The sequence below is a fragment of the Lissotriton vulgaris genome, chromosome 5 (assembly GCF_964263255.1).
Source record: "Lissotriton vulgaris chromosome 5, aLisVul1.2, whole genome shotgun sequence".
NCBI lineage: Eukaryota > Metazoa > Chordata > Amphibia > Caudata > Salamandridae > Lissotriton > Lissotriton vulgaris.
In genome coordinates this window covers 44,783,894-44,798,149 of record NC_141693.1, presented here as the reverse complement: position 1 = coordinate 44,798,149, position 14,256 = coordinate 44,783,894, and the positions used below count along the sequence as shown (strand labels likewise).

The 14,256-nt window shown below is 50.8% G+C and overlaps 1 protein-coding gene and 1 pseudogene across 1 annotated transcript in view; one reads left to right on the top strand and one right to left on the bottom strand.

Moving 5' to 3' along the window:
• The window catches only part of LOC147710094 (erythroid membrane-associated protein-like), a 205,561-nt gene that overhangs the window by 16,406 nt on the left and 174,899 nt on the right, over nt 1-14,256 (bottom strand). The gene's annotated exons all lie outside the window — the stretch shown is intronic.
• LOC147710095 (heterogeneous nuclear ribonucleoprotein A1-like) lies at nt 6,249-7,409 on the top strand (annotated as a pseudogene).

Below are 14,256 nucleotides of genomic sequence, written 5' to 3'. Positions count from 1 at the left end.
TACCGATGACTCACAACTTAACTCAAAAGTCCCCTCGGATTCAGACATCCAGCGCCTCAAAGATCCAGCCCTGCTTATCCAGCAACTATCAGAAGATCAACCCAACCAAGATATAATTCTTGTTATTTGCCAGAACAAAAACAAGAAATATTGCAAACCTGGCTCAATGATGTGAACTTTCACAGCTCCGATGTAAGGGTGGGTGAAATATTCAGTTACTTTTGTAAAGCGGTGTTCCTGCCAAATTCTGCTAATCGCTGTGTGGCTGAATCTTTTCTCGCATGCCGCGCCAGAATGGTAAGCTGTCGAGCCTGAGCAAGATTTGGAGCCCCCTGGAATGCTTTCCAGTTACTAGGAGGACATCCAGAACCAAGGAAGACAGCTCTCTCTTCTAAAGAGACTGAAACTGTTTCTTTCAGTAAGCCACGTCAGAACTGCTGTTCAAGCCCTTTTACTCTTTCAGTTGGATGGCGGTAACACCCAGCTCTACGACCTCCCAGATTCCACACTGGCAGCCTATAAGGACATCCAACATGCCATAGCATGTCTCATCCAGAGCCTGGAGAAATATGATGACATGCCCCCTCATCCTAATGGAATTACATTGGCAACCCTTGTCCTCCTGTACCGTATTCAATAGAAGCTGCATCCTTTACAAAGCCGTGGGCCTTATTTAGATCTCGTGGATGGAATATTCAGTCATAAGCAAGGCGGATATCCTGTCCGCCGTATTATGATCTCCGTAGGGAATAATGGGATCATAATACGGCGAACGGGATCACTGTCACATTTGAGACAGAGTATTCCCCTCCGCCAAAATCTAAATTAGGCCCATAGTGACCAGCAACCCCACTTATCTTGCAGATAAGATCACTGTATCTGGAGGTTCTCGCAAACACCTGTCGGTAAGACATCATCAAACTTCAGACTAAAAAGTGTAAAAAGGAAAAACAAGCAGAAGACCGAATGAATCAATGCTCCCAGGATCTAGTACAACAGCTGCATATTTTTCAGGATCTCCCCAATGATGCTTCAATTTAGGGGAGTTGAAGACCCACCCTTTCAAAGAACCCTACTTTAAACCTCAACCAAAACTACCTGTCCTATCTCTTGTGGACCTTTTGCTTCCTTTAACCCTGTACAGTACTCAGCTGACTTCTGGGTAGGTTGACATTACTGAAATACCATATACACCCATGCATACTTACATAAGTATGTATATACATATATACTATGTTCTACTCTGTTTATGTGGAAGCTCTTTCTAGCTCTTTCTTCCATTCTAATCTACTGAAACAACTCATATCACTTTTATGTTGAAAAATCATAGATCTATATAGAAATGACTCTGAAAGAAAAAGGATTCATGGGGAAAACCCCTGAACAAGATTCAGACATTAATAAGGTACTTTCAAGCCAGTTCTCCAGTTCCTGTACAGCTTACAGACAGCTAGATAACTATTTTTTAACAATTAGAAGGGTCATCAGATATTGCAGGTAGCGCACATTAAGAACAGATTGTCTAAATTGTGTATTTCTTTTTCTTAAAATGTAATAAGACTTTAATGATATCACATAAACATGTATTATTATATATCAAGAAGAGAAAGAGGAATGGAGGACTAGTCCAGATCCCCTAGGGCAGAGGTATTCAAACTTTTCCAGGTTGAGCCCCCCCCAGCTGAATTCCCCCAGATGTTGGCCCCCCCCCCCCACCACCCGACCGAAACCTCGGGAATCCGGCACACCACATGATCGACTGCAACGCGCACACCACGGGCCATATCCGGCAAACAATGCTCAACACAACAAGAGTGCCTAGCAAACTGCAGGCCTGTGAGTGGGTGTGGCGAAACGACAGAGGCGTACCACACAGCTCAAAACACAATCCTCCAAGGCAAAAGTCATCACAACCCTCCCCATCCATCATGTACACCTTGTCATCCACCAACTCCCCCACCATTCATTCCTTCCCTCCATCTGTGCCCCATCCACATCCAAACCCCTTCAACCACTTGCAAACCCATCCACCATCCATCCCTCCATCCATCATCTCACCCATCCATCCCTCCATCCACCCCCACACCCATCCATCCATCATCCATCCATCCCTTCACCCAATCCATCCCCTCACCAATCCATCCACTCTTCCACCCATCAATCCAAACACTCACCCTTCACCCAAGCTATCCTCCCACTCATCCATCCACTCCTCCATTCATTCGTCCATCCACCACTCCATTCATTCATCCATCCACTCCTCCATTCATCCATCCATCCACTCCTCCATGCCTCCATCCACTCACTCACTCATCCATCCAACCACCCACCCTCTCACCCATCCAGCCATCCCCCCACCCACTCATCCATCCACCCAGTCACTCATCCGTCCACCCACTCAACCCCCCACTCATCCATCCACCCACCCATCCATCCCTCCCGCTCTCCACCCTCCCCCACTCATACATGCACTCTCTGACCCATCCATCTCCATGCTCCTCTCCTCACCCATCTATGCACACACCTGCCCATCCACTCTGCCAATCATTCATCCATGTCCTCACTCATCCATCCATCCATCCTCCCCCTCTCTCTCCATTCCCCCCTCACCCAGCCACCCATCCCTCCATCAACCCTTCACCCATCCACCCACTCATCCATCCACTCATCCACTCATGAATCCATCCATTGACCTCTCACCCACCCCTTCACTCCTCCTTCCATCCTCCCGTCCATCCTCCCTTCTCAATCACCCATCCATCCCCACATCCACCCCTTCACTCATCCATCCATCCACCCCTTCACCCATCAATACATCAATACATCCATCCATCACCTCTCTCATCCATTCACCCACCGACTCGTCCACCATCCACCCCCCCATCGATCCATCCACCATTTCACTGATCCATCCACCATTTCACTGATCCATCCATCCCTCAACTCATCCATCTACCCTTCCAACCATACACACATCCATCCACTCCCATCCATCCCTCCACTCATGCATCCATCCTCTCTCCCACCATCCATCCACCCCTTCACCTATCCATCCATCCCCTCACTCATCCATCCACCCCCCCACCCATACATCCACCATGTCACCCACACATCCACCATTCCACCCATCACTCCACCCATACATCCACCACTCCACCCATACATCTATTCACCCACATGTCAACATAACGGACGTCTAGTGGCCGGCTCCACCCGACATCCCTCGCTCTCCCTCTAGCTGCCTCTGTCTCCCTCGCTCTCCTTATGTCTCCCTCGCTATGCCTCCCTCGCTCTCCCTCTGTCTCCCTCGCTCTCCCTCTGTCTCCCTCGCTATGTCTCCCTCGCTCTCCCTCTGTCTCCCTCGCTCTCTCTCACTCTGTTTCCCTCGCTCTCCCTCGCTCTCCCTCGCTCTCCCTTGCTCTCCCTCACTCTCCCTCACTCTGCCTCCCTCGCTATCCCTCACTCTGCCTGTCTCCCTCCCTCGCTCTCCCTCTGTCTCCCTCGCTCTCCCTCTGTCTCCCTCGCTCTCTCTCACTCTGTCTCCCTCGCTCTCCCTCGCTCTCCCTCACTCTGCCTCCCTTGCTCTCCCTCTGTCTGCCTGTCTCCCTCCCTCGCTCTCCCTCTGTCTGCCTGTTTCCCTCCCTCGCTCTCCCTCTGTCTGCATGTCTCCCTCCCTCACTCTCCCTCGCTATCCCTGTCTGCCTCAGTCTCCCTCGCTCTCCCTTGCGCTGCCTCCCTCGCTCTCGCTCTGTCAGCCTCTGTCTCCCTCCCTCGCTCCCCCTCTGTCTGCCTGTCTCCCTCCCTCGCTCTCCCTCTGTCTGTCTGTCTCTGTCTCCTTCCTCCCTCCCTCTCCCTCTTCATCTCACCATGCCTGTGTGTGCCCGGGCTGACACAGCTTCTGGGCACACACACACACTCAGCCAGGCAGCCGCACCCGAGCACTTCGCACCTCTTTAAGAGACCATTCGCATGCTAATGAGCTTTGTTCAGCTCTGAGGCCCCTGCAGCCCCACTCTGACGGAAATCGCCCGCCCTCACAGAGAGTCTCTACATCGCGCTGCACAAAGGAAAGATCGGAGTGGAGCACGCGCCCCCCCTGGGATGGTGCCGCGCCCCCCCAGGGGGGCGCGCCCCACAGTTTGAAGAACCCTGCCCTAGGGTAATCTTAATAATCAGCAATAACCAGTCTATCTATACATGTGGGGAAGTCGCAAGGGTGCATGTAGTATGATGTATGTAAAGGGGTAGCGTTTACCCTTTTAGAAAGCCCTCACCCACCAACCTAGTTTGTGGCATGCTTCATCATCGGGCCCACCTGATGACACCGAGTGTGTCCCGGGTGTGCTTCTATGCCTGATTACAGTGGCGCAGGTATATTGCTGAGTGTGCAGTGTGGGTGAATTGAAAAGTGAAAGGTTAAAAGCTGTCCAGTGATCCCAAGAAAGATTACTTTATTGTTTGGGCCTCTAGTAGTGTTAAAAAGCAAGGCGTGGGATGTGGGTGGAGTTGTATTAAGGGTACTCCTACATCCGGTGTGTGGTCTACATGTTTCAGCCAGGCCTTAAATTGTAACTGGCTTTCCTCGAGGCCTATGTGAAAGGTGATAAAGTGAATTATGCTACAAGTAGTGACACAGAACATAAACTATGTGCGGCACGCGCTAAGGTGCATTATATGTAAGAGGGGGTTTCCCTATCAGGACAATAACAAGCGATTTGTTGCTAGAGCCCCATGAGTATCCTGGCAGGGGTACTGGTGCAAATGAGTCCAGGACCCACCCATCAACCTGTTGCTGCTGCCACAGATCGAGAGCAGCAACAGGTTGATGGGAGAGTCCTGGACTCATTTGCACCAGTACCCCTGCCAGGGGATACTGGTGCAAATGGCCTCTTATTGAATGCATTTACCAGGGTCAAAATGTGTCTCAAATTCGTAGGAATGCTATGGCTCACAGCAATGATAGACCACCTTTTGGGGTACTTCTTGAAGAGTCAATTACTGCTTTAAACCTGCTGTGTGGCTGAGGCTCACAATGGATAACCTCTCAAAGGGCCAGACATTGAACTCACAATGGATGGTGATGGACCACCTCATGGGGTAACTCCTGCACAGTGACACCTTGGCCTCAAGTCTGTGGATTGGGCTGAGATGCTGAGGTTCTCACCAGTCTTGCAAACATTGCCATACAAAGTACCTCAGGCAGCACAGTCACACGGATTCCAAAGCTCTATCCATGCAGGGCAAGTTCTAAGGTCACTGGGTAGTCTGAATCCTTCAGATCCAGCACCTTGATGCCCCGGGCAGTTGTGCGCTTCAGAAAACTCACTAACATAACAAAGCTCAACAGCACACATCTTATCCTGTCATGTTGCTGAAGAATATATAATCTATGGGTGACTCTCAAACACTTCAAGGCACAGTATGATTGTAAGCCATTCTGTACACTTCACAAATGTGTATATGGTATTGGTACAAACTCCAGATGGTTCAGCTTAGGATCTAGTTGTGCATGCCTTATCAGTGGCTTATACATAGTTGTGAAGCAGTTGACTTAAAATTTCATGTCAGCTGAGGTATTTAACAAGTACTTTTTTGAATAGTATTAAAGTGTTAAAAAATTGCTTATCGCATTAATGTCTACCTAGGCATTACCAGGCCAAATCACAAAGATAACTTACACTTGTGAATAATTTGCAAGTGTAAGTTTGCTCTTTCATAAATTGCTGATTGCATTTATGCCTACAGAAACATTACGTTTAAATCAATCAATTCTTTATTTTGGTTCCATAATCATCAAAGGAAGCATAAAAACAACAGTTAAAAGTACACATTGCAAAAATACTTTAAAACATGTGTTTTAGAAATAAAACAGTTTGTTATTCAACCACAGTCTTATTGTACAAAGGCAGAGGTTAAAATCACATAAGAACCCATGCAGAATATGGCAAAAAAATGACATACAGTGCTCTCAGGATCCGAGTAAACGATATTCACAATAGTGATAGCCTGAGAACCCAACTATCATGGCTACTATCATTGTCTACAGATTGCTGTCAAACATCATAAAGCCCTACAATATTTCATAAAAAGAATAGACATGTTAAAGTGCAATATAGTTCAAGGACACCTAATTAGGCAAACAGCACTTTAAAAAATACCAATAGAATTGCTCTTCTTCTTCTTCTTCTTCCTCCTCCTCCTCATGGGTGAACGGACTAACATCGAAGCGTCTCGCAGCACAAGCAGCAATGGACGGCCATGATCCCAAGGAGCCGGCGCAGTTGAGGAAACCCTTCATCGGAGGCCTAAGCTTCGAAACAACAGATGACATCTTAAAGGAACCTTTCGAACAATGGGGAAAACTCACCGATTGCGTGGTAATAAGGGACCCACAATCAAAACGTTCCAGAGGGTTTGGATTTGTGACTTACTCCTGCGTGGAAGACGTGGATGCTGCAATGGCAGCTCGGCCACACAAAGTTGATGGATGTATCGTAGAACCAAAGCGAGCAGTGTCATGCGAAGACTCTGCACACTGGTGCACACTTGACAGTCAAAAAAATCTTTGTTGGCGGGATTAAAGAAGATACAGAAAAATATCATTTAAGAGACTACTTTGAAGAGTATGGAAAGATCGAAACAATTGAAGTAATGGAAGATCACCAGAGCGGGAAGAAAAGATGCTTTGCATTTGTAACATTCGATGACCATGATACAGTCGACAAAATTGTTGTTCAGAAATACCATACAATCAATGGGCATAACTGTGAAGTTAAGAAGGCACTTTCCAAACAAGAAATGCAGACGGCTGGCTCGCAAGGAGGTCGTGGTGGTTCAAGCAGTTTTGGTGGTGGCCGAGAAAGCAGCTTCGGCAATGGTGGTGGTGGCGGCGGTAACTGCGGTGGTCGTGGAGGAGGAAACTTCAGCAGCTCAGCAGGCTTCAGTGGTGGAGGTGGAAGCCGTGGGTACGGTGGCGAAGATGGATACAACGGCTATGGCGGGGATGGTGGAAACTATAGTGGCGGCTCTGGCTATGGTGGTGGAAGAAGAGGCAGTTATGGTGGTAGTCCTGGTGGCTACGGGAGCCAAGGTGGTGGAGGATATGGTGGTGGTGGTAGCGGAGGCCACGATAACTAAAACGAAGGAGGAAACTTTGGTGGCGGTGGAGGCGGTGGCTATGGGGGCAGTGGTGGCTACAACGATTTCGGAAATTATGGTGGCCAATAGCAATCTAACTATGGGCCGATGAAGAGTGGAGGCGGATTTGGAGGTGGGTGAAGTTCTGGCAGCAGCCCCTATGGTGGTGGTGGCTACGGAGCCGGTGGTGGAACTGGTGGTGGAAGCGGCGGCTATGGTGGCAGAAGGTTTTAATAAGAATTTGCTATAAGGCTACAGTTCTTAGCAGGAGAGCGAGGTGTTGTCAGGAAAACTGCAGGTTACTTTGAGACAGTCATCCATGTGCATTAGGAGGAACCATAATCTACCACAGGAGGAGCGATGATCCTAGGCAGAAAAAATACTGCAGCTTAAACAGGAGAACCTTCTTATTCAGGACTCATAGCCACAGTTCGCTAAAACAAAAGTGCAGCTGTTGAATACAATGTAGTGTTGATTTACATGTACATCCCTGAGGTCTTATTTTTGTTATCTGTTGTAGTTTTTTTTTTTCTTTTTTCATTACATCAAGTATATTGCCCTGTAAATTGTGCTAGTGATGTAAGGAATAAAGAAATTGAGGACTTTTTAACTTAAATAAAAACAAAAAACATACCAATAGAAAATTTGATAGAGTGTGATAAACATTTTAAAGTGCGATATAGTGCAACAATACTTTTTTCCCCAAACATAGCACTTTCAAAAATACCAACAGAACATTTGATAGATTGTGATAAACATTTTAAAGTGCGATATAGTGCAAAGATACTTATTTCGCCAAACATAGCACTTTCAAGAACACCAAGATAACTCTATTCACTTCGATCATGATTATTAAGATGATAATTAACTAAGTCAAAATATTTTCCGATTATACCAGACTTTTAGTAAGAATTGTCTCACAGCGAATACTGTGTCGTCTGAGGTATCTGTTTTTATTATCCTACTAGCAGCCCGTCCCGACGTTGTCCGGGTATGAATTGATGCCGGCCAGTAGTATATTGTTTTGTAGGATTTCGTTTTGATAGCATTTCTTATCTGTGACAGGCCTGTGAAACGCTCCGATTCACAGTGCACTGCTGATGCACTTAAGAGTGCGCGTTCAGTAGTGTGTGAACTCGAGTTTCCCTACTTTATTTTTCCTTGCAATATTATATAGTGCGAACTCGACAACATGGGATGAGCACAATTTACATTACAGAAGAACACATTCATTTGTGGTAGGCACGGGGAGACAAAGCGGTTTGCCCGGAATCACAGGATGTTGAACTGATGCCGAGATTCGAACGTAGCTCCCCAGCTCTAAAGTTCGCAATTCTAGAACTTATGGCGGGAGGTGTGTCTAAAATTGTATGTCGGTACTGGCCATCAGTGAGAGAGACCTGTGCATTTTTCAAATTGGTGGTGAAAAAATATGAGTATTGTAGGAAGGGGGAGGCTCTAGTTGGCGCAGTGCAACACTAGCGACAAGCAGGGGCTCTCTCTTCCTCGTCAGGGCTGAGGGTTACCTTCCAGACAACCTCTGCTTACCCTCTAGGTAGTGTGGCTTAAGCAGTCGTAGGCTAATCTTTGGGGCACATAGGGTTAAACACTTGCAACAGTACACCTTCACAACCAACCCACTACACAACGAGACCAGACTGTATTCTGTAAAAATATATATCTTTATATAGATTTTACGCAGGCTTGTGAATACAGTCGATATACTTTATGAAAACGGTTGCAGGATACTTGTTTCAGGTTACCACAGTTCTTATAGCAGTTCTCTTGAGGCCCGTAGGCCGGGGTTAACCAAAGTTCTTTGTGGAGCCGGCGGCTTCCAGGGGATCTGTCCCACGTCGCGTTGCCTTCCCGGGGTCGCTGATCGTTGCGGCTCTTCGGCCGAGCAGGTCACTGGTCGTCCGGGGCAGCGGTGCTCTGTGGCGGCACGGTCCTCTCCTCGTCGTCCGCTCCGACCTTGGAGACGGCGGCTGTGCGGCGGTGACAAGTGGCAGTACGGTCCCCAAGTGCAGGACGTACCCAGCCAAATGTCGGTGCAGCTGTGGGCTCACAGCTGGGCTGTCGGGCAGGCTACCGACCTTGTGGATTCTCGTAGGGCAACTGCCCGTCCTTGCAGGTGAGTGACTGCTCGCTGTGCAGTCTCCTCGAAAGCTCAGACCGGACGGGTCCTCCTTCCCTTTGCTCTCGGGCTCCCGGTGCAGTTGCGGTCACGGTGTTGGGGCCAGCGGCGGCTGGTCCTTGCTTTGCTTCCGCTGTTGCTGTGGGCCCCGGTCACGGTGGTCGGGATGACGTTGATGCCTTAGAGGAGATTCCTCTTTGTCGATGCTGCGGCGATGGTCAGCACCCGCAGTCGCTTTCTTCCAAGGGGGTAGCGTCCACTGGTCCTGGGACGCTGGTCAGGGGGCAAGTTCAGTTGCAAGCCCTTGGAGATCTCTTTGCAGAGTTTGGCACAAGTAGCACAAAAGTCTTTTCGTAGTCTTATTGTCTTCCTCTCCTTCAGCAGCAAGGCACCAGACACAGGCAAGAGTCAGCACCCTTCCTTGTCTCTCACGGTCCTTCTCGTAGGGCAGAGTCTTTCTGTGGCCCAAACCGGATCTAATTTTCAAGGAGCAGGGCTCCGTCTTTTATAGGCCAATTCTTTTGTTCTCACAGGCCAGGGGGGCCTTTGCATAGCCACTCTCAGTTCTGGAGTACCCCCGCGGGTGTACTCCGGCTTCTGCTTTCAGTGTGAGGGGCAGGCGCATCAGACGCCCCACAGGGGGTGGAGCCAGCATTGTCCGGACAGGAGTGGCCAGAGTACCTTGTTGATGGGGGCTTCGCCCTTCCTGGGCCAGGTGCCGGCAGAGTCATCCGCCGCTCCCCAGGAGGGTGGAGCCAGCATTGTGGTGGCCGAGCACAGTGACAGTTTGAGTCAAGAGGCACTCCTACCTCCCACTAAGGTGTAATCTGCGCATTCACCACCTGTCATCCCTCCAGCCCTGTCACTCACACATCCCAGACAGTCAGATACACACCAGCAGAGGCGGCTGAAATGGTTAAGCAAGCAAATGCTAACTTTCTAAAAGTAGCATTTGCAAACCCAGGATACTGAAATAAACTTGACTACAAGAAATATCTCATTATCCTGAGTTCAGGCATACTAAACATGACTCACTACCATGCTCCTTGAGCCTGCGGGGATTATAGGGTGTAATAACCCTCGCAGCTCAGTCTGGCCTAATGGAGCAGGTAGCCTTCAGTAGTGAAATACGGTCTCGGTGGTAAATCACTACTAGGACATGCCACGCACATCAGGGCTTGTCCTACCTTACACTTACAACGCACCCTGCCCGCAGGCCTACCATAGGGGTGACTAATATGCAGTCAAGGGAAGGGTCGGTGCGGGCAGGTGGGGACACTTGCCCAGCTAGCGTGACAGTACGAGACCGCACGCGGGTTCTGCGGTCGCAGTTCCCAGACACATCTTTACGGCTGCTTCGGTGGGTGGCGCAACCAGCGCTGCAGGCCCACCAGCAGTATTGGCATCTACAAGCCCCGGCACTCTCTCGTGCACTTTACTTGGGACTGACAGCAAATCCAATGCACCAATCAGGAATACCAATCGTATATACAATTTACAGTAGGGAGCACTTGCACTGCGGCACGGATCAGCCGTGGCGCAGTGCCCTGAGTATCGGAAAACCAGCAAAACATCGGAGGCACATCAGCAAAAAGTGGAAGGGAGACTCACGCCAAGGTGCCAGGTCTAACATGTGTCCCCTCCAGCTGAAATGTGGGGGGAACTACCCTTCCCCAGGGAGTTCCACATCACTAAGGCGGAAAAATCTGGACAGACCGTCCGCGTTGGCGTGATCGGTGCCAGGGCGGTGTTCCACCGTAAAGTCCATACTCTGTAGAGAAATGGACCACCTCAACAGTTTCGGGTTCTCACCCCTCATTTGCATCAACCATCTGAGGGGCCTGTGGTCCGTCTGAACTCGGAAGTGAGACCCAAACAAGTAGGGTCTTAGCTTCTTCAGCGCCCAGACCACAGCAAATGCTTCTCGCTCTATTGCACTCCACCTACTTTCCCGTGGAAGTAACCTCCGACTTATGAAGGCTACGGGTTGGTCAAAGCCCTCCTCAGTCATCTGTGAAAGAACAGCCCCTACACCATGCTCTGAAGCGTCTGTTTGCACTATGAATTCCTTGGAGAAGTCAGGAGCCAGGAGCACGGGCGCCGTGCACATGGCAGTCTTCAGGGTGTCAAAAGCCTTCTGACAGGTGTCAGTCCAAATCACATTCCTGGGCTGCTTCTTCGAAGTCAGCTCTGTCAAGGGGGTCACAATCGTGCCATAGCCCTTGACAAACCTCCTGTAATACCCAGTGAGCCCCAGGAAGGCTCTCACTGCAGTCTGGGTCTTGGGGGGTTCCCAAGCCAGGATGGTTTCGATTTTGGGCTGCAAGGGGGCTACCTTGCCACTCCCAACTTGGTGTCCCAAGTACACCACTGAACCCTGCCCAATCTGGCACTTGCTTGCCTTGATTGTGAGGCCTGCTCTGCGCAGGGCCATCAACACTTCCCAGAGGTGTCGCAGGTGTTCGGGCCAGGTGCCGCTGAACACCGCGATGTCATCCAGGTAGGCGGCACTGAACTCGTCCAGTCCCGCCAACACCTGGTTGACCAATCTCTGGAAGGTGGCAGGGGCATTCTTCATTCCAAATGGCATAACCCGGAACTGGAAATGCCCATCTGGTGTAGAGAATGCCGACCTCTCCTTTGCCCCATCGGTCAAGGCGATCTGCCAGTACCCAGACGTCAAATCAAACGTGCTGAGAAACCGGGCAGCCCCTAGCCGATCAATGAGCTCGTCAGCTCTGGGGATGGGGTGCGCGTCAGTCTTCGTGACTGAATTGAGTCCTCTGTAGTCCACACAGAACCGTAGTTCGGGTGTGGCTCCCGGCGCAGCAGCCTTCGGAACCAAGACCACGGGGCTGGACCAAGGACTGCTGGAAGACTCAACCACCCCGAGGGCAAGCATCTTGGAGACCTCCTCCTTGATGCAGGCCCGTACCCTGTCAGTCACCCGGTAAGCCTTATGCTTCACCGGTAAGCTGTCTCCAGTGTCCACATCATGGACGCACCAATCTGTGACACTCGGAACCAGGGAGAACAGGTCTGGAAACTGCCCCAGCAACTGGCGGCAGTCCTCCTGTTGTTCGGCGGTCAGGGAGGGTGAGAGGTTAACTCCATCCACTGACTCATCCTTCTCACAGGCCACCAAGAGGTCCGGTAGAGGCTCTGACTCCTCCTCCATTCCGTCATCGGTTGCCAACAACATGCCCACTTCGGACCTTCGCAAGTGGGGCTTGAGGCGGTTGACATGTAGGACCCGCAAAGGGTTCCTGGGTGTCTTCATGTCCACCAAGTATGTCACGGGGCTCTTCCGCTCCACAACCTCAAATGGTCCTGTCCACTTATCTTGAAGGGCACAGGGCTCCACTGGGGCCAGGACATACACCTCTTGTCCAGGCTGAAGCTCGACCAGAGTGGCATTCTGATCGTACCACCGCTTCATTTCCTCCTGGCTCGCTTCCAGATTTGCCTCGGCAAGTTGTCTGAAGCGCCTGGTTTGGTTTCTGAAGGCCAGCATGTAGCTATATACATTCTGGGGAGGTTTCCTGGGAGATTGCTCCCAGCCTTCCTTTACCAAACTCAGTGGTCCTCTCACGGGGTGGCCGTACAGTAGTTCAAAGCGGCTGAACCCTAGGGACTTCTGTGGTACCTCGCGATATGCAAACAGCAGGCATGGTAAGAGGACGTCCCACTTACGCCTCATCGGACCTTCCAGGCCCATGATCATGCCTTTGAGGGTTCGGTTGAATCTTTCAACCAACCCGTTACCTTGGGGATGGTAGGGTGTGGTGAACTTGTACGTTACGCCACACTCTTGCCAAAGGGACTTCATATACTTCGATATGAAATTGGTCCCCCTGTCGCTCACCACCTCTAGAGGGAATCCTACTCGTGAGAAAATTCCCATCAGTGCACGCCCCACCACGGGAGCCGTCACTGTCCTCAGAGGAATGGCTTCAGGGTACCGGGTGGCATGGTCCACCAAGACCAGGATGAACCTGTTGCCCATGGCTGTCTTGGGGTCCAGAGGCCCAACGATGTCAATACCCACTCGCTGGAATGGCGTACCGACCACAGGGAAGGGTTGGAGGGGAGCCTTGTTCTTCCCTCCCTTCTTCCCACTTGCCTGGCAAGTCGGACAGGTTCTGAAATAAGCATCTGAACTCTTATGCATTTGGGGCCAGTAAAAGTGGGTGACAAGCCTGTCATAGGTCTTGTCCATCCCCAAATGTCCTGCTAAAGGCACATCATGAGCCAGACCCAGTAGGAAGGCTCTGAACTTCTGGGGTACCACCAGCACACGGGCTGACCCAGGTTCAGCAGCCTTAGGCTCCGAATACAGGAGGTCGTTCTCCCAGTACACGTAATGTGTTTTGGCCTGAACACCATTGGCCTGGTCTGCAGCCTGCTGCCGCATACCCACGAGAGAAGGGCATTCTTTCTGCTCCCTGCAGAATTCCTCCCTGGAGGGTCCTCCTTCTTGCTGCCAATGGGTCAGCTCAGGCAGGTCCCCCAGTTCAGCGATCTGTTCCCCTGTAGGCTCCAGGGCATCCCCCTCAAGGTCTGCCTCCTCCTGGACCGTAGGAACTTCCGGGGCCGGTTTCCCGCGCCCCCTGCGCCTTCTCCCTAAGGCCGGTTCCTGGGCCTCTCCTTCAGGCCCCAGGACCTCTCGATCACCCCTACTGGCTGCCATCGACCGGGTGGTCACGCACGCCCAGTCAGGCAGACCCACCATCCGCAGGTGAGTCGTTTTCTCCACCTTTTCCCAAGGGGAGTGCTCCAAGTCGTTCCCTAGCAAACAGTCAACAGGCATGGTTTTTCTCACACAGACCTGCAGAGTACCAGAGACCCCCCCCCACTCGAAGGGAACTTGAGCCATCGGACACTGACTCTCAGAATTATCAGCGTTGATAACCCTACAGTAGGCATGGGGTACAACCTGCTCTTGAGACACCAGGTGCTGCCTCACTGCAGTCACACTGGCT